The 24136-nt window shown below is 47.6% G+C and overlaps 1 long non-coding RNA gene across 1 annotated transcript in view; it reads left to right on the top strand.

Annotated features, from left to right (window-relative positions):
* LOC134911058 (uncharacterized) overlaps positions 1-24136 on the top strand; it is a 155316-nt gene that overhangs the window by 5477 nt on the left and 125703 nt on the right. Inside the window, exon 2 of the long non-coding RNA XR_010176296.1 lies at positions 1400-1539. This is a non-coding gene — a long non-coding RNA (uncharacterized LOC134911058). The remainder of the gene's footprint in view (positions 1-1399; positions 1540-24136) is intronic.

Genomic DNA, 24136 nt, shown 5'->3' with positions numbered 1-24136 from the left:
ACATCTGCCCCCCCCCTGCACTGCACATGTTACATCTACCCCACCTGCACTGCTCATGTTACATCTGCCCCACCTGCACTGCACATGTTACATCTGCCCCATCTGCACTGCTCATGTTACATCTGCCCCACCTGCACTGCACATGTTACATCTGCCCCACCTGCACTGCTCATGTTACATCTGCCCCACCTGCACTGCTCATGTTACATCTACCCCACCTGCACTGCTCATGTTACATCTGCCCCACCTGCACTGCACATGTTACATCTGCCCCACCTGCACTGCACATGTTACATCTGCCCCTCCCGGCACTGCACATGTTACATCTGCCCCCCCTGCACTGCACATGTTATATCTACCCCACCTGCACTGCACATGTTACATCTGCCCCACCTGCACTGCACATGTTACATCTTCCCCACCTGCACTGCACATGTTACATCTGCCCCACCTGCACTGCACATGTTACATCTGCTCCCCCTGCACTGCACATGTTACATCTGCCCCACCTGCACTGCACATGTTACATCTGCCCCACCTGCACTGCACATGTTACATCTTCCCCATCTGCACTGCACATGGTTATGCCCATTAGCTAACAAATGTGCTGCTGCCATCAGGTCTGAATTAGGCCCATAGTTACGGCCGTGGTGAGAATTGAACCCATGACCCCAGCGCTGTCATTACGCCATGTCTGTCATTACTTTAATGTTTAAAGGTTTCAATATAAGGAGATAAAAACCACAAATAATGTGAGGAAATAAGATACAGTGCTGTGGATTGTGTGAGGGAGCAGGGCCCCAAACTGCCTAGGGCCCCGAGAGCTAAATCCGGCTCTGCATTAACCCCAACCAGGGTAACATCTACTGCTCACATGTTGACATGTAAAATGCTGACACATCCCTCCCAAGTGTCCAGAGTCCAGGGAGACTGTCCCCTATTCAGACACTGTCCTCCTGTCCCACCTGCGTGCGGGGGGGGGGGGGGGAGGGGGGGGGGGAGCCTCTGATTACCGATGCTCTGCTCTGCATAGCCGCAAGTGATCACTGAATAGATGGCGTGCACATGTGCATGGCATCTAAACAGAGCGGGGAGGAGAGCAGGGGGCTCTCCAGCTGCTCGGGTAGCACTGGGCACGCCCCCATAAGGCTGGAAAATGGGTCCGTTTGGTGAGGCCATGCCCATCCCATCTGAGGCCACACCCACTTTCCGGGTCATACTCCATTCATAGAAAAGTTAGGAAGTATGCTGACATGCTGCCCGTCAACATTTTAACAATGGTTATGTCATCACTGCCGACATTGTCACTACAGCCCATCTGATCACACAGTAACACAGTTTCCAGTGAAACTACTATGAGTAACCAGGTAATGAGGCGTCTGTACTTTCCTCTATCCAGGTGAAAAGCCAGTGGAGTTTTACTTGCAGCTAGTGGATATTCTAAAGCTTCACAAGAAGATTGTCAACATGACTCGGACTGTGATGGTGACCAGATGTGCTATTCCACTCTCTGTAGCAGGCGATGCACAAAGCTTATGGGTAAGTGGAGCTCAGCATCCGGGTAACACACAGATAGACAGGAGGATGAGTGGGGGAATCACTGATAATGACACATAATAATACACACATGATGCACATTACAGCATGGAGCCTGTGTGTAAGTGGAGCGCAGCGTCCGGGTAACGCACAGATAGAGAGGAGGATGAACGGGGTAATCACTGATAATGACACATAATAATAACACACACATGATGCACATTACAGCATGGAGCCTGTGTGTAAGTGGAGCGCAGCGTCCGGGTAACACACAGATAGACAGGAGGATGAGCGGGGGAATCACTGATAATGACACATAATAATAACACACACACATGATGCACATTACAGCATGGAGCCTGTGTGTAAGTGGAGCGCAGCATCCGGGTAACACACAGATAGACAGGAGGATGAGCGGGGGAATCAGTGATAATGACACATAATAATAACACACACACGATGCACATTACAGCATGGAGCCTGTGTGTAAGTGGAGCGCAGCGTCCAGGTAACACACAGATAGACAGGAGGATGAGCGGGGGAATCACTGATAATGACACATAATAATAACACACACACGATGCACATTACAGCATGGAGCCTGTGTGTAAGTGGAGCGCAGTGTCCGGGTAACACACAGATAGACAGGAGGATGAGCGGGGGAATGACTGATAATGACACATAATAATAACACACACATCATGCACATTACAGCATGGAGCCTGTGTGTAAGTGGAGCGCAGCGTCCGGGTAACGCACAGATAGAGAGGAGGATGAACGGGGTAATCACTGATAATGACACATAATAATAACACACACATGATGCACATTACAGCATGGAGCCTGTGTGTAAGTGGAGCGCAGTGTCCGGGTAACACACAGATAGACAGGAGGATGAGCGGGGGAATCACTGATAATGACACATAATAATAACACACACATGATGCACATTACAGCATGGAGCCTGTGTGTAAGTGGAGCGCAGCGTCCGGGTAACGCACAGATAGAGAGGAGGATGAACGGGGTAATCACTGATAATGACACATAATAATAACACACACATGATGCACATTACAGCATGGAGCCTGTGTGTAAGTGGAGCGCAGCGTCCGGGTAACACACAGATAGACAGGAGGATGAGCGGGGGAATCACTGATAATGACACATAATAATAACACACACACATGATGCACATTACAGCATGGAGCCTGTGTGTAAGTGGAGCGCAGCATCCGGGTAACACACAGATAGACAGGAGGATGAGCGGGGGAATCAGTGATAATGACACATAATAATAACACACACACGATGCACATTACAGCATGGAGCCTGTGTGTAAGTGGAGCGCAGCGTCCAGGTAACACACAGATAGACAGGAGGATGAGCGGGGGAATCAGTGATAATGACACATAATAATAACACACACATGATGCACATTACAGCATGGAGCCTGTGTGTAAGTGGAGCGCAGTGTCCGGGTAACACACAGATAGACAGGAGGATGAGCGGGGGAATCACTGATATTGACACATAATAATAACACACACACGATGCACATTACAGCATGGAGCCTGTGTGTAAGTGGAGCGCAGCGTCCGGGTAACACACAGATAGACAGGAGGATGAGCGGGGGAATCACTGATAATGACACATAATAATAACACACACAATGCATATTACAGCATGGAGCCTGTGTGTAAGTGGAGCACAGCGTCCGGGTAACACACAGATAGACAGGAGGATGAGTGGGGGAATCACCGATAATGACACATAATAATAACACACACATGATGCACATTACAGCATGGAGCCTGTGTGTAAGTGGAGCGCAGTGTCCGGGTAACACACAGATAGAAAGGAGGATGAGCGGGGGAATCACTGATAATACCACATTATCAGGGCCGTAACTACGTGTGTGCCAAGTGGGCTTGGCACACAGCGCAGTTGTCCTGAGGGCGCACAGCCAGCGGCATGTAATGAGTCAAACTGACTCATTACATGCCGCCTCTGAAGTCTGCGCCGTGCGCCGCAGCCGTGCTGGAGGAGAGAGAAGCGCGGTACCTCCATCCCAGCATCCACAGCAGCGCCAGGCAGCCTATACGGAAGGAGAGGGGGATGCTGCAGCGGCGCTTACTACCAATGACATAGCGCTGCTGCGGCTCCCTGCTCCCCCTCCCTCCTCCACCTTGTCCGATGCCTGCACAGTCAGAGGGAGATGCCAGCACGAGGAGCCTGTCAGCGGGGAGAAGGTAAGTATATCCCTCTCTCTCTTTCTCTCTCTCTCTCTCTCTGGGGGACACTGTCTGCCATAATGTGTAAAAAGGGGTCCTGGCTGCTGCAATGTGTAAAAAGGGGTCCTGGCTGCCGCAATGTGTAAAAAGGGGTCCTGGCTGCCGCAATGTGTAAAAAGTGGGACTGGCTGCCGCAATGTGTAAAAAGGAGGTCTGGCTGCCGCAATGTGTAAAAAGGGGGACTGGCTGCTGCAATGTGTAAAAAGGGGGCCTGGCTGCTGCAATGTGTAAAAAGGGGGCCTGGCTGCCGCAATGTGTAAAAAGGGGGACTGGCTGCCGCAATGTGTAAAAAGGGGGCCTGGCTGCCGCAATGTATAAAAAGGGGGCCTGGCTGCCGCAATGTGTAAAAAGGGGGACTGGCTGCCGCAATGTGTAAAAAGGGGGACTGGCTGCCGCAATGTGTATAAAGGGGGACTGTCTGCTGTAATGTGTAAAAAGGGGGACGCTGTCTGCTGTAATGTATAAAAGGGGCTCTACCTGGTGTAGTGGCGCTACTGTGCAGCGTAATTTGAATAATGGAGACTACTGTGCACCGTAGTATGAATTGCTATTATTATGTGGCCACGCCCCTTCCCCATGAAGCCATGCCCCTATATATTTTTCGCACGCCTACGGCGCGCACTGCCCCTATCTTGCATGGGGGGGGCTCCAATGTCGTTTCTTGCACACAGCGCTAAAATGCCTAGTTACGGCACTGCACATTATAATAACACACACAATGCACATTACAGCATGGAGCCTGTGTGTAAGTGGAGCGCAGTATTCGGGTAACACACAGATAGACAGGAGGATGAGCAGGGGAATCACTGATAATGACACATAATAATAACACACATGAGGCACATTACAGCATGGGGCCTGTGTGTAAGAGGAGCGCAGTGTCCGGGTAACACACAGATAGACAGGAGGATGAGCGGGGGAATCACTGATAATGACACATAATAATAACTCACACACACGATGCACATTACAGCATGGAGCCTGTGTGTAAGTGGAGTGCAGCATCCGGGTAACACACAGATAGACAGGAGGATGAGCGGGGGAATCACTGATAATGACACATAATAATAACACACATGATGCACATTACAGCATGGAGCCTGTATGTAAGTGGAGTGCAGCATCCGGGTAACACACAGATAGACAGGAGGATGAGCGGGGGAATCACTGATAATGCCACATAATAATAACACACATGATGCACATTACAGCATGGAACCTGTGTGTAAGTGGAGCGCAGCGTCCGGGTAACACACAGATAGACAGAAGGATGAGCGGGGGAATCACTGATAATGACACATAATAATAACACACACACGATGCACATTACAGAATGGAGCCTGTATGTAAGTGGAGCGCAGCATCCGGGTAACACACAGATAGACAGGAGGATGAGCGGGGGAATCACTGATAATGACACATAATAATAACACACACACGATGCACATTACAGCATGGAGCCTGTGTATAGTGGAGCACAGCGTCCGGGTAACACACAGATAGACAGGAGGATGAGTGGGGGAATCACCGATAATGACACATAATAATAACAACACACACAATGCACATTACAGCATGGAGCCTGTGTGTAAGTGGAGCGCAGCGTCCGGGTAACACACAGATAGACAGGAGGATGAGCGGGGGAATCACTGATAATGACACATAATAATAACACTCATGAGGCACATTACAGCATGGAGCCTGTGTGTAAGTGGAGCGCAGCGTCCGGGTAACACACAGATAGACAGGAGGATGAGTGGGGGAATCACTGATAATGACACATAATAATAACACACATGATGCACATTACAGCATGGAGCCTGTGTGTAAGTGGAGCGCAGCGTCCGGGTAACACACAGATAGACAGGAGGATGAGTGGGGGAATCACTGATAATGACACATAATTATAACACGCACACGATGCACATTACAGCATGGAACCTGTGTGTAAGTGGAGCGCAGCGTCCGGGTAACACACAGATAGACAGGAGGATGAGCGGGGGAATCACTGATAATGACACATAATAATAACACACATGATGCACATTACAGCATGGAGCCTGTGTGTAAGTGGAGCGCAGCGTCCGGGTAACACACAGATAGACAGGAGGATGAGCGGGGGAATCACTGATAATGACACATAATAATAACACACACACGATGTATATTACAGCATGGAGCCTGTGTGTAAGTGGAGCGCAGCGTCGAGGTAACACACAGATAGACAGGTGGATGAGCGGGGGAATCACTGATAATACCACATAATAATAACACACACACGATGTACATTACAGCATGGAGCCTGTGTGTAAGTGGAGCGTAGCGTCGAGGTAACACACAGATAGACAGGTGGATGAGCGGGGGAATCACTGATAATGTCACATAGTAATAACACACACACGATGCACATTACAGCATGGAGCCTGTGTGTAAGTGGAGCGCAGCGTCCGGGTAACACACAGATAGACAGGAGGATGAGCGGGGGAATCACTGATAATGACACATAATAATAACATACACATGATGCACATTACAGCATGGAGCCTGTGTGTAAGTGGAGCGCAGTGTCCGGGTAACACACAGATAGACAGGAGGATGAGCGGGGGAATCACTGATAATGACACATAATAATAACACACATGATGCACATTACAGCATGGAGCCTGTGTGTAAGTGGAGCGCAGTGTCCAGGTAACACACAGATAGACAGGGGGATGAGCGGGGGAATCACTGATAATACCACATAATAATAACACACATACAATGCACATTACAGCATGGAGCCTGTGTGTAAGTGGAGCGCAGCGTCCGGGTAACACACAGATAGACAGGAGGATGAGCGGGGGAATCACTGATAATACCACATAATAATAACACACATACAATGCACATTACAGCATGGAGCCTGTGTGTAAGTGGAGCGCAGCGTCCGGGTAACACACAGATAGACAGGAGGATGAGCGGGGGAATCACTGATAATGACACATAATAATAACTCACACACACGATGCACATTACAGCATGGAGACTGTGTGTAAGTGGAGCGCAGCGTCCAGGTAACACACAGATAGACAGGAGGATGAGCAGGGGTATCACTGATAATACCACATAATAATAAAAACACACACACAATGCACATTACAGCATGGAGCCTCTGTGTAAGTGGAGCGCAGCGTCCGGGTAACACACAGATAGACAGGAGGATGAGCGGGGGAATCACTGATAATGACACATGATAATAACACACACACGATACACATTACAGCATGGAGCCTGTGTGTAAGTGGAGCGCAGCGTCCGGGTAACACACAGATAGACAGGAGGATGAGCGGGGTAATCACTGATAATGACACATAATAATAACACACACACGATGCACATTACAGCATGGAGCCTGTGTGTAAGTGGAGCGCAGTGGGCGGGTAACACACAGATAGACAGGAAGATGAGCGGGGGAATCACTGATAATGTCACATAATAATAACACACACACGATGTACATTACAGCATGGAGCCTGTGTGTAAGTGGAGCGTAGCGTCCGGGTCACGCACAGATAGACAGGAGGATGAGCGGGGGAATCATTGATAATGACACATAATAATAACACACACATGATGCACATTACAGAATGGAGCCTGTGTGTAAGTGGAGCGCAGTGGGCGGGTAACACACAGATAGACAGGAGGATGAGCGGGGGAATCACTGATAATGACACATAATAATTAGAGATGAGCGCCGGAAATTTTTCGGGTTTTGTGTTTTGGTTTTGGGTTCGGTTCCGCGGCCGTGTTTTGGGTTCGACCGCGTTTTGGCAAAACCCAACCGAATTTTTTTTGTCGGATTCGGGTGTGTTTTGGATTCGGGTGTTTTTTTCCAAAAAACCTAAAAAACAGCTTAAATCATAGAATTTGGGGGTCATTTTGATCCCAAAGTATTATTAACCTCAAAAACCATCATTTCCACTCATTTTCAGTCTATTCTGAATACCTCACACCTCACAATATTATTTTTAGTCCTAAAATTTGCACCGAGGTCGCTGGATGACTAAGCTAAGCGACCCTAGTGGCCGACACAAACACCTGGCCCATCTAGGAGTGGCACTGCAGTGTCACGCAGAATGTCCCTTCCAAAAAACCCTCCCCAAACAGCACATGACGCAAAGAAAAAAAGAGGCGCAATGAGGTAGCTGTGTGAGTAAGATAAGCGACCCTAGTGGCCGACACAAACACCGGGCCCATCTAGGAGTGGCACTGCAGTGTCACGCAGGATGTCCCTTCCAAAAAACCCTCCCCAAACAGCACATGACGCAAAGAAAAAAAGAGGCGCAATGAGGTAGCTGTGTGAGTAAGATAAGCGACCCTAGTGGCCGACACAAACACCGGGCCCATCTAGGAGTGGCACTGCAGTGTCACGCAGGATGTCCCTTCCAAAAAACCCTCCCCAAACAGCACATGACGCAAAGAAAAAAAGAGGCGCAATGAGGTAGCTGTGTGAGTAAGATAAGCGACCCTAGTGGCCGACACAAACACCGGGCCCATCTAGGAGTGGCACTGCAGTGTCACGCAGGATGTCCCTTCCAAAAAAACCTCCCCAAACAGCACATGACGCAAAGAAAAAAAGAGGCGCAATGAGGTAGCTGTGTGAGTAAGATAAGCGACCCTAGTGGCCGACACAAACACCGGGCCCATCTAGGAGTGGCACTGCAGTGTCACGCAGGATGTCCCTTCCAAAAAACTCTCCCCAAACAGCACATGACGCAAAGAAAAAAAGAGGCGCAATGAGGTAGCTGACTGTGTGAGTAAGATAAGCGACCCTAGTGGCCGACACAAACACCGGGCCCATCTAGGAGTGGCACTGCAGTGTCACGCAGGATGGCCCTTCCAAAAAACACTCCCCAAACAGCACATGACGCAATGAAAAATTAAAGAAAAAAGAGGTGCAAGATGGAATTGTACTTGGGCCCTCCCACCCACCCTTATGTTGTATAAACAGGACATGCACACTTTAACCAACCCATCATTTCAGTGACAGGGTCTGCCACACGACTGTGACTGATATGACGGGTTGGTTTGGACCCCCACCAAAAAAGAAGCAATTAATCTCTCCTTGCACAAACTGGCTCTACAGAGGCAAGATGTCCACCTCATCATCATCCTCCGATATATCACCGTGTACATCCCCCTCCTCACAGATTATCAATTCGTCCCCACTGGAATCCACCATCTCAGCTCCCTGTGTACTTTGTGGAGGCAATTGCTGCTGGTCAATGTCTCCGCGGAGGAATTGATTATAATTCATTTTAATGAACATCATCTTCTCCACATTTTCTGGATGTAACCTCGTACGCCGATTGCTGACAAGGTGAGCGGCGGCACTAAACACTCTTTCGGAGTACACACTTGTGGGAGGGCAACTTAGGTAGAATAAAGCCAGTTTGTGCAAGGGCCTCCAAATTGCCTCTTTTTCCTGCCAGTATAAGTACGGACTGTGTGACTGTTAGGCGCCGGGGTCCGCTCGTCGGTGCGGCCCGGCGCCTAGCAACCAGGGACGCCGTGCGCGTTCAGCCGCCGGCTCCCTGGCAACGCTAGACGCCGGGCGCACAGAGCCGCTCTGACCTTAGCAACGGGGACGCCACGTTCAGCCGCGTTCCCCGTTGCTGGGTCTGTCCTAAATTACCTGATTTTGTGCTGGCCGTGCAGCATGCAAGCTGCACGGCATTTCCATTGATTACCCTGTCTGGATCTTGATTGGAGGGTTCCTGAATAAAGGCACCCTCAGGACTTCTTACAGACGCCGGTGATAGCTTCCTGTTTGCCTGTGTCTGCTACAGAGAGTTTCCAGTCCTGCTCAATCCGGTTGTTCCTGTCCTCAGAGATCCTGTACTCGGAAGTTTGCCATCTATTCCTGGAGTCTGACCGAGCACCTTTAACATCCTGTGGTGTTCGTGAGTCGCGGCTCAGCCGTGTGTTGCGGCTTGTCCGCTTACTGTTTATTATTTAGTTAATTTGTGTTCTGGAGCTTTTGCGGAGGATTCCGCTCCCACAGATCCACTCTGGTATCCAGCGGTGCTGGATAGGAGTAACGGATCAGTGGTTCTTTGGTTGTCCTTTTCCCTGGCGGCTAGTCCGCACATACCTTTGGTTAAAGTTAGTTAGCTTGTAACCCCTGGCCTGGTTGCTTAGTCAGAGGGCCCCTTGTTATCACCCTGTCTCGGATTTCCCTTTGTCTCCCATTAAGACCTGCGGGGGCATCGGGGTTGGGCAGACATAATCCGCCCTTCGAACGCGGCTGCCATGGGCTCAAGCAACCATAGTCTCGCAAGGGATTTCTGATAACACGGGCGAGACAACGGAGTTAGGGCGCCAGGGGTTACTAGGCTCTCCTGCTCCCACAACCAGCATATCTTCCCAGTACTCAGACCTCTGCCATAAGATCTCTTCTAGTCTGGAGTACGGGAATCATAACATTATCACCGGCCAGACAAAAGAAAACATTTAAATTAACAGGAGTTAATTTTTTCACTTATTCAGTTGGGAGATTTTGTCGGCCTCATGAATCCCGCCGGTATTGGGCCAAATCCTGGCCAGCTTCTAGTTAGTCAGATTCAAGAACTTACTCAGATGGTTCAGGATCTGTCCCTCCGGGTGAGGTCACAGGAAGATCTGTTACGGACTTCCCCGAGGGTCATCCCTGAACCAAAAATGCATCTGCCTGACCGTTTTTCTGGGGATAGAAAACAGTTTTTTAATTTTAAAGAGTCTTGTAAACTTTATTTTCGTTTAAGACCAGTCTCCTCAGGTACGGAGGCTCAGCGGGTTGGAATTATTATTTCTCTGCTTCAGGGGGATCCTCAGACCTGGGCTTTTGGTTTAAAGACAGACGATCCGGCCTTATCGTCTGTAGACGCCTTTTTAAAATCTTTAGGGCTATTGTATGACGACCCTGATAGAGAGGCGTCCGCTGAGAGTCAGTTGCGTGCTCTTAGACAGGGTAGGAATCCCGCAGAGAATTATTGTACGGAGTTTCGCCGTTGGTCGAACGACTGTGGATGGAATGACCCAGCCCTGCGCAGTCAGTTTCGCCTCGGCTTATCTGAATCTATAAAAGACAGTCTCCTTCAGTATCCCGCTCCTGAGACTCTCGATAAACTCATGGAGCTCTCTATTAAGATAGATCGTCGGCTCAGAGAGCGGAGGGCTGAAAAAGGGGCATCTGTCGGGTCTTCTCCTTGTGTGCTTTCCATTCCTGTAGACATGGAGGAGCCTATGCAGATAGGTCTCTCCAAATTGTCTCCTGAAGAAAGAACCAGGAGGCAAAATTCTGGTCTTTGTTTATACTGTGGAGGTAAGGGACATTTTGCCCGTAGTTGTCCGAACAAATCGGGAAACTTCCTGACCAAGTGAGTTGTGAGGGGGTTCACTTTGGTCTGCAGCTCATCTCCTCAAATAATTCACTGTTAGTTCCTGCTAAAGTTTCCTTTGGCAGCATCTGTTCCTCGGTCTCTGCTTTTGTGGACAGTGGAGCTGCAGGGAACTTTATGGATCTAACATGGGCCAAGGCCTTAGGTATTCCTCAGTTAACCTTGGGTAGGTGTGTCACCATGCATGGTTTAGATGGGAGTCCCTTGTCCAATGGGGTTATTTCTCTAGGCACACCTCCTGTTTTACTCTCGGTGGGTGCCCTGCATTCTGAAAAGATTGAGTTTTTCCTTACTCATTGTCCAGCAGTTCCTGTGGTTCTGGGTCACCCTTGGCTGGCCTTTCATAATCCCATCATTGATTGGCAGTCGGGGGAGATCTTACAATGGGGTACCATCTGTAGTAAAGAATGTATTACGCTTCCTATCCGAGTAGCTGCCGCCGTTCCTGCACCCATTCCTGAGGAATATCAGGATTTTGTCGACGTGTTTTCCAAGGGCAATGCGGATATTCTGCCTCCCCATAGGCCTTACGATTGTGCCATTGAGCTAATTCCTGGTGCCACGTTGCCTAAAGGAAGGTTATATGCATTGTCTGGTCCTGAAACTGTGGCCATGAATGAGTATGTGAAAGAAAGCCTTGGGAAAGGTTTTATCAGGCAATCTAAATCCCCATTAAGTGCAGGTTTCTTCTTCGTAGAGAAGAAGGATGGTTCACTCAGACCCTGCATTGACTTTAGAGCTTTGAATAAAATCTCAGTAAAGAATACTTACCCTCTGCCGCTGATCTCTGTCCTCTTTGATCAGCTACGTTCGGCTGTGATTTTTTCCAAAATTGACCTTAGAGGAGCATATAACCTCATCAGAATCAAGTCAGGGGATGAGTGGAAAACGGCATTCAGTACTCAATCAGGCCACTATGAGTATCTGGTTATGCCATTCGGCCTGTCAAACGCGCCGGCAGTTTTCCAGGATCTCATTAATGATGTGCTCCGTGAATTTCTTGGAAGATTCGTTGTAGTCTACTTAGACGATATTTTGATATATTCTGACTCTGAAGAACAACATGTTACCCAGGTGCGTCAGGTGCTAAAGAAATTACGTGAAAATCACCTATATGCCAAACTGGAGAAGTGTGAATTTCATGTCACGGAGGTATCCTTTTTAGGGTACATTATTTCCCCTCGGGGATTCCGTATGGAACCGAAGAAGCTCCAAGCCATCCTTAGTTGGGCGCAACCCACCAATTTAAAAGCAATTCAGCGCTTTTTAGGGTTTGCGAACTACTATAGAAGATTTATTCACTCTTTCTCTGACCTAGTTGCTCCCATTGTGGCACTTACTAAGAAGGGAGCAGATCCTACCAATTGGTCATGTGAAGCTGAGTTATCTTTTCAGGCCTTGAAACAAGCCTTTGTCTCAGCCCCTGTCCTTAGACATCCCAACCCAGAATTGCCTTTCATTGTTGAGGTTGATGCCTCGGAGGTTGGAGTAGGGGCTATCCTTTCTCAGAAGGATCCAGATTCCCTTGAATTACATCCTTGTGCCTTTATGTCCAGGAAATTCTCATCTGCAGAATCCAACTACGATGTTGGTAACCGGGAATTGCTGGCTATTAAATGGGCTTTCGAGGAGTGGAGGCATTGGCTTGAAGGAGCGACCCATACCATTTCAGTTTTGACTGATCACAAAAATCTTCAATACATTGAATCTGCCAAACGACTGAATGCCCGGCAGGCTCGTTGGGCTTTATTTTTTACTCGTTTCAAATTCATTATCACCTTCAGGCCAGGTTCCAAGAATACTAAGGCAGATGCCCTGTCACGCAGTTTTCTTCCAGTTCAAGACAACAGTCCTGTTACTCCCATACTTCCGTCTTCAGTCATTCGGGCAGGCCTCACACAGGATGTATTTACCCAGTTAAAGCTGCTTCAACATCAAGCTCCTGGAAATACTCCTGCTGGTCGTCTTTTTGTCCCTGAGTTTTTGAGAGCTACTGTTTTGGCGGAGTTTCATGATAGCAAGGTTGCCGGGCATCCGGGAATCGCTAAGACTTTGGAATTAGTCTCCCGCTCAGTATTGTGGCCTGGTCTTTCCAAAGACATTAAAAAGTTTGTTTTTTCTTGTCAGGTCTGTGCACAGCATAAAGTTCCCCGTTCTTTGCCTATAGGTCAACTTATGCCCTTGAATGTTCCCCTTAGGCCATGGTCGCATATCTCCATGGATTTTGTGGTGGACCTCCCTCTGTCAGCCGGATGCCGAGTCATATGGGTGGTAGTGGACCGTTTTAGCAAAATGGCCCATTTCATTGCTCTTCCCCGATTGCCATCTGCCCAGGGATTGGCAGTCTTGTTCCTCCACCATGTTTTCAGACTCCATGGCTTACCCACTGATATTGTCTCTGACAGGGGTCCACAATTCATTGCACAATTTTGGAAGTCCTTTTGTGCTTCGTTGAAGATGAAATTATCATTAACCTCCGGCTATCATCCCCAATCCAATGGACAGACTGAGCGAGTTAACCAATCAATTAAACAATATTTGCGTTTGTACTCGGCCAAACTCCAAAATGACTGGTCTGAGTTTCTTCCATTGGCGGAGTTTGCTTATAATAATGCCTGTCATTCCTCCACCAATGTGTCTCCATTTTTTGCAGTTTTTGGTTTTCACCCCAGAGCTAATTCATTTTTTCAACATTCCTCTGTCTCCTCTCTGGCCCTGACCTCTCATCTTAAACTTATTTGGAAAAAAGTGCACCTGGCTCTCAGAAAAGCAGCATTCCAGGAAAAAAGATTTTCTGACAGACTCCGGCGGCCGTGCACTTTTAAAGTAGGAGACAGGGTGTGGTTGTCGACTCGCAACATTAAACTCCGACAAACCTCAGCCAGATTGGGTCCTAGATTTATTGGACCATTTCTCATTATCAAAAAAGTCAATCCAGTTGCTTTCCGGTTACGCTTACCAAAAACTTTACGGATCGGAAATACCTTCCATTGCTCATTACTTAAACCTTATGTTTCGTCCAGTAGATTTCCTCGTAGAATATCTCAGGGGAGATCTCCAGTAAATGTACAGGGTCAGCAGGAGTTCTTGGTGGAGAAGGTTCTCGATTCCAAGTTGTCCCGGGGTCGGCTTTATTTTTTGGTACATTGGAGAGGTTATGGGCCAGAGGAAAGGTCTTGGGTCCTGGATGAGGACCTTCATGCCCCAAGGCTCAAAAGGGCATTTTTTCGAGAATTTCCTCAGAAACCTGGCTTTAGGGGTTCCTTGACCCCTCCTCAAGGGGGGGTACTGTTAGGTGCCGGGGTCCGCTCGTCGGTGCGGCCCGGCGCCTAGCAACCAGGGACGCCGTGCGCGTTCAGCCGCCGGCTCCCTGGCAACGCTAGACGCCGGGCGCACAGAGCCGCTCTGACCTTAGCAACGGGGACGCCACGTTCAGCCGCGTTCCCCGTTGCTGGGTCTGTCCTAAATTACCTGATTTTGTGCTGGCCGTGCAGCATGCAAGCTGCACGGCATTTCCATTGATTACCCTGTCTGGATCTTGATTGGAGGGTTCCTGAATAAAGGCACCCTCAGGACTTCTTACAGACGCCGGTGATAGCTTCCTGTTTGCCTGTGTCTGCTACAGAGAGTTTCCAGTCCTGCTCAATCCGGTTGTTCCTGTCCTCAGAGATCCTGTACTCGGAAGTTTGCCATCTATTCCTGGAGTCTGACCGAGCACCTTTAACATCCTGTGGTGTTCGTGAGTCGCGGCTCAGCCGTGTGTTGCGGCTTGTCCGCTTACTGTTTATTATTTAGTTAATTTGTGTTCTGGAGCTTTTGCGGAGGATTCCGCTCCCACAGATCCACTCTGGTATCCAGCGGTGCTGGATAGGAGTAACGGATCAGTGGTTCTTTGGTTGTCCTTTTCCCTGGCGGCTAGTCCGCACATACCTTTGGTTAAAGTTAGTTAGCTTGTAACCCCTGGCCTGGTTGCTTAGTCAGAGGGCCCCTTGTTATCACCCTGTCTCGGATTTCCCTTTGTCTCCCATTAAGACCTGCGGGGGCATCGGGGTTGGGCAGACATAATCCGCCCTTCGAACGCGGCTGCCATGGGCTCAAGCAACCATAGTCTCGCAAGGGATTTCTGATAACACGGGCGAGACAACGGAGTTAGGGCGCCAGGGGTTACTAGGCTCTCCTGCTCCCACAACCAGCATATCTTCCCAGTACTCAGACCTCTGCCATAAGATCTTTTCTGGTCTGGAGTACGGGAATCATAACAGTGACGTGCCTACTTGGATGCGGTCACTCATATAATCCTCCACCATTCTTTCAATGTTGAGAGAATCATATGCAGTGACAGTAGACGACATGTCCGTAATCGTTGTCAGGTCCTTCAGTCCGGACCAGATGTCAGCATCAGCAGTCGCTCCAGACTGCCCTGCATCACCGCCAGCGGGTGGGCTCGGAATTCTGAGCCTTTTCCTCGCACCCCCAGTTGCGGGAGAATGTGAAGGAGGAGATGTTGACAGGTCGCGTTCCGCTTGACTTGACAATTTTCTCACCAGCAGGTCTTTCAACCCCAGCAGACTTGTGTCTGCCGAAAAGAGAGATCCAAGGTAGGCTTTAAATCTAGGATCGAGCACGGTGGCCAAAATGTAGTGCTCTGATTTCAACAGATTGACCACCCGTGAATCCTTGTTAAGCGAATTAAGGGCTCCATCCACAAGTCCCACATGCCTAGCGGAATCGCTCCGTGTTAGCTCCTCCTTCAATGTCTCCAGCTTCTTCTGCAAAAGAATGATGAGGGGAATGACCTGACTCAGGCTGGCAGTGTCTGAACTGACTTCACGTGTGGCAAGTTCAAAGGGCATCAGAACCTTGCACAACGTTGAAATCATTCTCCACTGCGCTTGAGACAGGTGCATTCCACCTCCTATATCGTGCTCAATTGTATAGGCTTGAATGGCCTTTTGCTGCTCCTCCAACCTCTGAAGCATATAGAGGGTTGAATTCCACCTCGTTACCACTTCTTGCTTCAGATGATGGCAGGGCAGGTTCAGTAGTTTGTGGTGGTGCTCCAGTCTTCTGTACGTGGTGCCTGTACGCCGAAAGTGTCCCGCAATTCTTCTGGCCACCGACAGCATCTCTTGCACGCCCCTGTCGTTTTTTTAAAAATTCTGCACCACCAAATTCAAGGTATGTGCAAAACATGGGACGTGCTGGAATTTGCCCATATTTAATGCACACACAATATTGCTGGCGTTGTCCGATGCCACAAATCCACAGGAGAGTCCAATTGGGGTAAGCCATTCCGCGATGATCTTCCTCAGTTGCCGTAAGAGGTTTTCAGCTGTGTGCGTATTCTGGAAAGCGGTGATACAAAGCGTAGCCTGCCTAGGAAAGAGTTGGCGTTTGCGAGATGCTGCTACTGGTGCCGCCGCTGCTGTTCTTGCGGCGGGAGTCCATACATCTACCCAGTGGGCTGTCACAGTCATATAGTCCTGACCCTGCCCTGCTCCACTTGTCCACATGTCCGTGGTTAAGTGGACATTGGGTACAACTGCATTTTTTAGGACACTGGTGAGTCTTTTTCTGACGTCCGTGTACATTCTCGGTATCGCCTGCCTAGAGAAGTGGAACCTAGATGGTATTTGGTAACGGGGGCACACTGCCTCAATAAATTGTCTAGTTCCCTGTGAACTAACGGCGGATACCGGACGCACGTCTAACACCAACATAGTTGTCAAGGCCTCAGTTATCCGCTTTGCAGCAGGATGACTGCTGTGATATTTCATCTTCCTCGCAAAGGACTGTTGAACAGTCAATTGCTTACTGGAAGTAGTACAAGTGGGCTTACGACTTCCCCTCTGAGATGACCATCGACTCCCAGCAGCAACAACAGCAGCGCCAGCAGCAGTAGGCGTTACACGCAAGGATGCATCGGAGGAATCCCAGGCAGGAGAGGACTCGTCAGAATTGCCAGTGACATGGCCTGCAGCACTATTGGCATTCCTGGGGAAGGAGGAAATTGACACTGAGGGAGTTGGTGGGGTGGTTTGCGTGAGCTTGGTTACAAGAGGAAGGGATTTACTGGTCAGTGGACTGCTTCCGCTGTCGCCCAAAGTTTTTGAACTTGTCACTGACTTATTATGAATGCGCTGCAGGTGACGTATAAGGGAGGATGTTCCGAGGTGGTTAACGTCCTTACCCCTACTTATTACAGCTTGACAAAGGCAACACACGGCTTGACAAATGTTGTCCGCATTTCTGTTGAAATACTTCCACACCGAAGAGCTGATTTTTTTGGTATTTTCACCAGGCATGTCAGTGGCCATATTCCTCCCACGGACAACAGGTGTCTCCCCGGGTGCCTGACTTAAACAAACCACCTCACCATCAGAATCCTCCTGGTCAATTTCCTCCCCAGCGCCAGCAACACCCATATCCTCCTCATCCTGGTGTACTTCAACACTGACATCTTCAATCTGACTATCAGGAACTGGACTGCGGGTGCTCCTTCCAGCACTTGCAGGGGGCGTGCAAATGGTGGAAGGCGCATGCTCTTCACGTCCAGTGTTGGGAAGGTCAGGCATCGCAACCGACACAATTGGACTCTCCTTGTGGATTTGGGATTTCGAAGAACGCACAGTTCTTTGCGGTGCTTTTGCCAGCTTGAGTCTTTTCAGTTTTCTAGCGAGAGGCTGAGTGCTTCCATCCTCATGTGAAGCTGAACCACTAGCCATGAACAGAGGCCAGGGCCTCAGCCGTTCCTTGCCACTCCGTGTGGTAAATGGCATATTGGCAAGTTTACGCTTCTCCTCCGACAATTTTATTTTAGGTTTTGGAGTCCTTTTTTTACTGATATTTGGTGTTTTGGATTTGACATGCTCTGTACTATGACATTGGGCATCGGCCTTGGCAGACGACGTTGCTGGCATTTCATCGTCTCGGCCATGACTAGTGGCAGCAGCTTCAGCACGAGGTGGAAGTGGATCTTGATCTTTCCCTAATTTTGGAACCTCAACATTTTTGTTCTCCATATTTTAATAGGCACAACTAAAAGGCACCTCAGGTAAACAATGGAGATGGATGGATACTAGTATACAATTATGGATGGACTGCCGAGTGCCGACACAGAGGTAGCTACAGCCGTGGACTACCGTACTGTGTCTGCTGCTAATATAGACTGGTTGATAATGAGATGTAGTATGTATAAAGAAGAAAAAAAAAAAAAACCACGGGTAGGTGGTATACAATTATGGATGGACTGCCGAGTGTCGACACAGAGGTAGCTACAGCCGTGAACTACCGTACTGTGTCTGCTGCTAATATAGACTGGTTGATAATGAGATGTAGTATGTATAAAGAAGAAAGAAAAAAAAAACCACGGGTAGGTGGTATACAATTATGGATGGACTGCCGAGTGCCGACACAGAGGTAGCTACAGCCGTGAACTACCGTACTGTGTCTGCTGCTAATATAGACTGGTTGATAATGAGATGTAGTATGTATAAAGAAGAAAGAAAAAAAAACCACGGGTAGGTGGTATACAATTATGGATGGACTGCCGAGTGCCGACACAGAGGTAGCTACAGCTGTGAACTACCGTACTGTGTCTGCTGCTAATATAGACTGGTTGATAATGAGATGTAGTATGTATAAAGAAGAAAGAAAAAAAAAACCACGGGTAGGTGGTATACAATTATGGATGGACTGCCGAGTGCCGACACAGAGATAGCTACAGCCGTGGACTACCGTACTGTACTGTGTCTGCTGCTAATATAGACTGGATGATAATGAGATGTAGTATGTATAAAGAAGAAAAAAAAAAAAAACCACGGGTAGGTGGTATACAATTATGGATGGACTGCCGAGTGTCGACACAGAGGTAGCTACAGCCGTGAACTACCGTACTGTGTCTGCTGCTAATATAGACTGGTTGATAATGAGATGTAGTATGTATAAAGAAGAAAGAAAAAAAAAACCACGGGTAGGTGGTATACAATTATGGATGGACTGCCGAGTGCCGACACAGAGATAGCTACAGCCGTGGACTACCGTACTGTACTGTGTCTGCTGCTAATATAGACTGGATGATAATGAGATGTAGTATGTATAAAGAAGAAAGAAAAAAAAAACCACGGGTAGGTGGTATACAATTATGGATGGACTGCCGAGTGCCGACACAGAGGTAGCTACAGCCGTGAACTACCGTACTGTGTCTGCTGCTAATATAGACTGGTTGATAATGAGATGTAGTATGTATAAAGAAGAAAGAAAAAAAAACCACGGGTAGGTGGTATACAATTATGGATGGACTGCCGAGTGCCGACACAGAGGTAGCTACAGCCGTAGACTACCGTACTGTGTCTGCTGCTAATATAGACTGGTTGATAATGAGATGTAGTATGTATAAAGAAGAAAGAAAAAAAAAACCACGGGTAGGTGGTATACAATTATGGATGGACTGCCGAGTGCCAACACAGAGGTAGCTACAGCCGTGGACTACCGTACTGTACTGTGTCTGCTGCTAATATAGACTGGTTGATAATGAGATGTAGTATGTATAAAGAAGAAAGAAAAAAAAAACACGGGTAGGTGGTATACAATTATGGATGGACTGCCGAGTGCCGACACAGAGGTAGCTACAGCCGTGGACTACCGTACTGTACTGTGTCTGCTGCTAATATAGACTGGTTGATAATGAGATGTAGTATGTATAAAGAAGAAAGAAAAAAAACCCACGGGTAGGTGGTATACAATTATGGATGGACTGCCGAGTGCCGACACAGAGGTAGCTACAGCCGTGGACTACCGTACTGTACTGTGTCTGTTGCTAATATAGACTGGTTGATAATGAGATGTAGTATGTATAAAGAAGAAAAAAAAAAAAACCACGGGTAGGTGGTATACAATTATGGATGGACTGCCGAGTGCCGACACAGAGGTAGCTACAGCCGTGAACTACCGTACTGTGTCTGCTGCTAATATAGACTGGTTGATAATGAGATGTAGTATGTATAAAGAAGAAAAAAAAAAAACCACGGGTAGGTGGTATACAATTATGGATGGACTGCCGAGTGCCGACACAGAGGTAGCTACAGCCGTGGACTACCGTACTGTACTGTGTCTGCTGCTAATATAGACTGGTTGATAATGAGATGTAGTATGTATAAAGAAGACAGAAAAAAAAAACCACGGGTAGGTGGTATACAATTATGGATGGACTGCCGAGTGCCGACACAGAGGTAGCTACAGCCGTGGACTACCGTACTGTACTGTGTCTGCTGCTAATATAGACTGGTTGATAATGAGATGTAGTATGTATAAAGAAGAAAGAAAAAAAAAAACACGGGTAGGTGGTATACAATTATGGATGGACTGCCGAGTGCTGACACAGAGGTAGCTACAGCCGTGAACTACCGTACTGTGTCTGCTGCTAATATAGACTCGTTGATAATGAGATGTAGTATGTATAAAGAAGAAAGAAAAAAAAAACACGGGTAGGTGGTATACAATTATGGATGGACTGCCGAGTGCCGACACAGAGGTAGCTACAGCCGTGGACTACCGTACTGTACTGTGTCTGCTGCTAATATAGACTGGTTGATAATGAGATGTAGTATGTATAAAGAAGAAAGAAAAAAAGAAACCACGGGTAGGTGGTATACAATTATGGATGGACTGCCGAGGGCCGACACAGAGGTAGCTACAGCCGTGGACTACCGTACTGTACTGTGTCTGCTGCTAATATAGACTGGTTGATAATGAGATGTAGTATGTATAAAGAAGAAAGAAAAAAAAAACCACGGGTAGGTGGTATACAATTATGGATGGACTGCCGAGTGCCGACACAGAGGTAGCTACAGCCGTGGACTACTGTACTGTGTCTGCTGCTAATATAGACTGGTTGATAATGAGATGTAGTATGTATAAAGAAGAAAAGAAAAAAAACCACGGGTAGGTGGTATACAATTATGGATGGACTGCCGAGTGCCGACACAGAGGTAGCTACAGCCGTGGACTACCGTACTGTACTGTGTCTGCTGCTAATATAGACTGGTTGATAATGAGATGTAGTATGTATAAAGAAGAAAGAAAAAAAAACCACGGGTAGGTGGTATACAATTATGGATGGACTGCCGAGTGCCGACACAGAGGTAGCTACAGCCGTGGACTACCGTACTGTGTCTGCTGCTAATATAGACTGGTTGATAATGAGATGTAGTATGTATAAAGAAGAAAGAAAAAAAAAACCACGGGTAGGTGGTATACAATTATGGATGGACTGCCGAGTGCCGACACAGAGGTAGCTACAGCCGTGGACTACCGTACTGTGTCTGCTGCTAATATAGACTGGTTGATAATGAGATGTAGTATGTATAAAGAAGAAAGAAAAAAAAACCACGGGTAGGTGGTATACAATTATGGATGGACTGCCGAGTGCTGACACAGAGGTAGCTATAGCCGTGGACTACCGTACCGTACTGTGTCTGCTGCTAATATAGACTGGTTGATAATGAGATGTAGTATGTATAAAGAAGAAAGAAAAAAAAAACCACGGGTAGGTGGTATACAATTATGGATGGACTGCCGAGTGCCGACACAGAGGTAGCTACAGCCATGGACTACCGTACTGTACTGTGTCTGCTGCTAATATAGACTGGTTGATAATGAGATGTAGTATGTATAAAGAAGAAAGAAAAAAAAAACCACGGGTAGGTGGTATACAATTATGGATGGACTGCCGAGTGCCGACACAGAGGTAGCTACAGCCGTGAACTACCGTACTGTGTCTGCTGCTAATATAGACTGGTTGATAATGAGATGTAGTATGCATAAAGAAGAAAGAAAAAAAAACACGGGTAGGTGGTATACAATTATGGATGGACTGCCGAGTGCCGACACAGAGGTAGCTACAGCCGTGGACTACCGTACTGTACTGTGTCTGCTGCTAATATAGACTGGTTGATAATGAGATGTAGTATGTATAAAGAAGAAAGAAAAAAAAAACCACGGGTAGGTGGTATACAATTATGGATGGACTGCCGAGTGCCGACACTGAGGTTGCTATAGCCGTGGACTACCGTACTGTACTGTGTCTGCTGCTAATATAGACTGGTTGATAATGAGATGTAGTATGTATAAAGAAGAAAGAAAAAAAAAACCACGGGTAGGTGGTATACAATTATGGATGGACTGCCGAGTGCCGACACAGAGGTAGCTACAGCCGTGAACTACCGTACTGTGTCTGCTGCTAATATAGACTGGTTGATAATGAGATGTAGTATGTATAAAGAAGAAAGAAAAAAAAAACCACGGGTAGGTGGTATACAATTATGGATGGACTGCCGAGTGCCGACACAGAGGTAGCTACAGCCGTGGACTACCGTACTGTACTGTGTCTGCTGCTAATATAGACTGGTTGATAATGAGATGTAGTATGTATAAAGAAGAAAGAAAAAAAAAACACGGGTAGGTGGTATACAATTATGGATGGACTGCCGAGTGCCGACACAGAGGTAGCTACAGCCGTGGACTACCGTACTGTGTCTGCTGCTAATATAGACTGGTTGATAATGAGATGTAGTATGTATAAAGAAGAAAGAAAAAAAAAACCACGGGTAGGTGGTATACAATTATGGATGGACTGCCGAGTGCCGACACAGAGGTAGCTACAGCCGTGGACTACCGTACTGTACTGTGTCTGCTGCTAATATAGACTGGTTGATAATGAGATGTAGTATGTATAAAGAAGAAAGAAAAAAAAAACCACGGGTAGGTGGTATACAATTATGGATGGACTGCCGAGTGCCGACACAGAGGTAGCTACAGCCGTGGACTACCGTACTGTGTCTGCTGCTAATATAGACTGGTTGATAATGAGATGTAGTATGTATAAAGAAGAAAGAAAAAAAAAACCACGGGTAGGTGGTATACAATTATGGATGGACTGCCGAGTGCCGACACAGAGGTAGCTACAGCCGTGGACTACCGTACTGTGTCTGCTGCTAATATAGACTGGTTGATAATGAGATGTAGTATGTATAAAGAAGAAAGAAAAAAAAAACCACGGGTAGGTGGTATACAATTATGGATGGACTGCCGAGTGCCGACACAGAGGTAGCTACAGCCGTGGACTACCGTACTGTACTGTGTCTGCTGCTAATATAGACTGGTTGATAATGAGATGTAGTATGTATAAAGAAGAAAGAAAAAAAAAACCACGGGTAGGTGGTATACAATTATGGATGGACTGCCGAGTGCCGACACAGAGGTAGCTACAGCCGTGGACTACCGTACTGTGTCTGCTGCTAATATAGACTGGTTGATAATGAGATGTAGTATGTATAAAGAAGAAAGAAAAAAAAAACCACGGGTAGGTGGTATACAATTATGGATGGACTGCCGAGTGCCGACACAGAGGTAGCTACTGCCGTGGACTACCGTACCGTACTGTGTCTGCTGCTAATATAGACTGGTTGATAATGAGATGTAGTATGTATAAAGAAGAAAAAAAAAAAAACACTGGTAGGTGGTATACAATTATGGATGGACTGCCGAGTGCCGACACAGAGGTAGCTACAGCCGTGAACTACCGTACTGTGTCTGCTGCTAATATAGACTGGTTGATAATGAGATGTAGTATGTATAAAGAAGAAAGAAAAAAAACCACGGGTAGGTGGTATACAATTATGGATGGACTGCCGAGTGCCGACACAGAGGTAGCTACAGCCGTGGACTACCGTACTGTACTGTGTCTGCTGCTAATATAGACTGGTTGATAATGAGATGTAGTATGTATAAAGAAGAAAGAAAAAAAAAAACACGGGTAGGTGGTATACAATTATGGATGGACTGCCGAGTGCCGACACAGAGGTAGCTACAGCCGTGGACTACCTTACT

The sequence above is a fragment of the Pseudophryne corroboree genome, chromosome 4, assembly GCF_028390025.1.
Source record: "Pseudophryne corroboree isolate aPseCor3 chromosome 4, aPseCor3.hap2, whole genome shotgun sequence".
NCBI classification, from domain to species: Eukaryota; Metazoa; Chordata; class Amphibia; order Anura; family Myobatrachidae; genus Pseudophryne; species Pseudophryne corroboree.
This window is presented reverse-complemented; position numbering and strand designations above follow the sequence as displayed.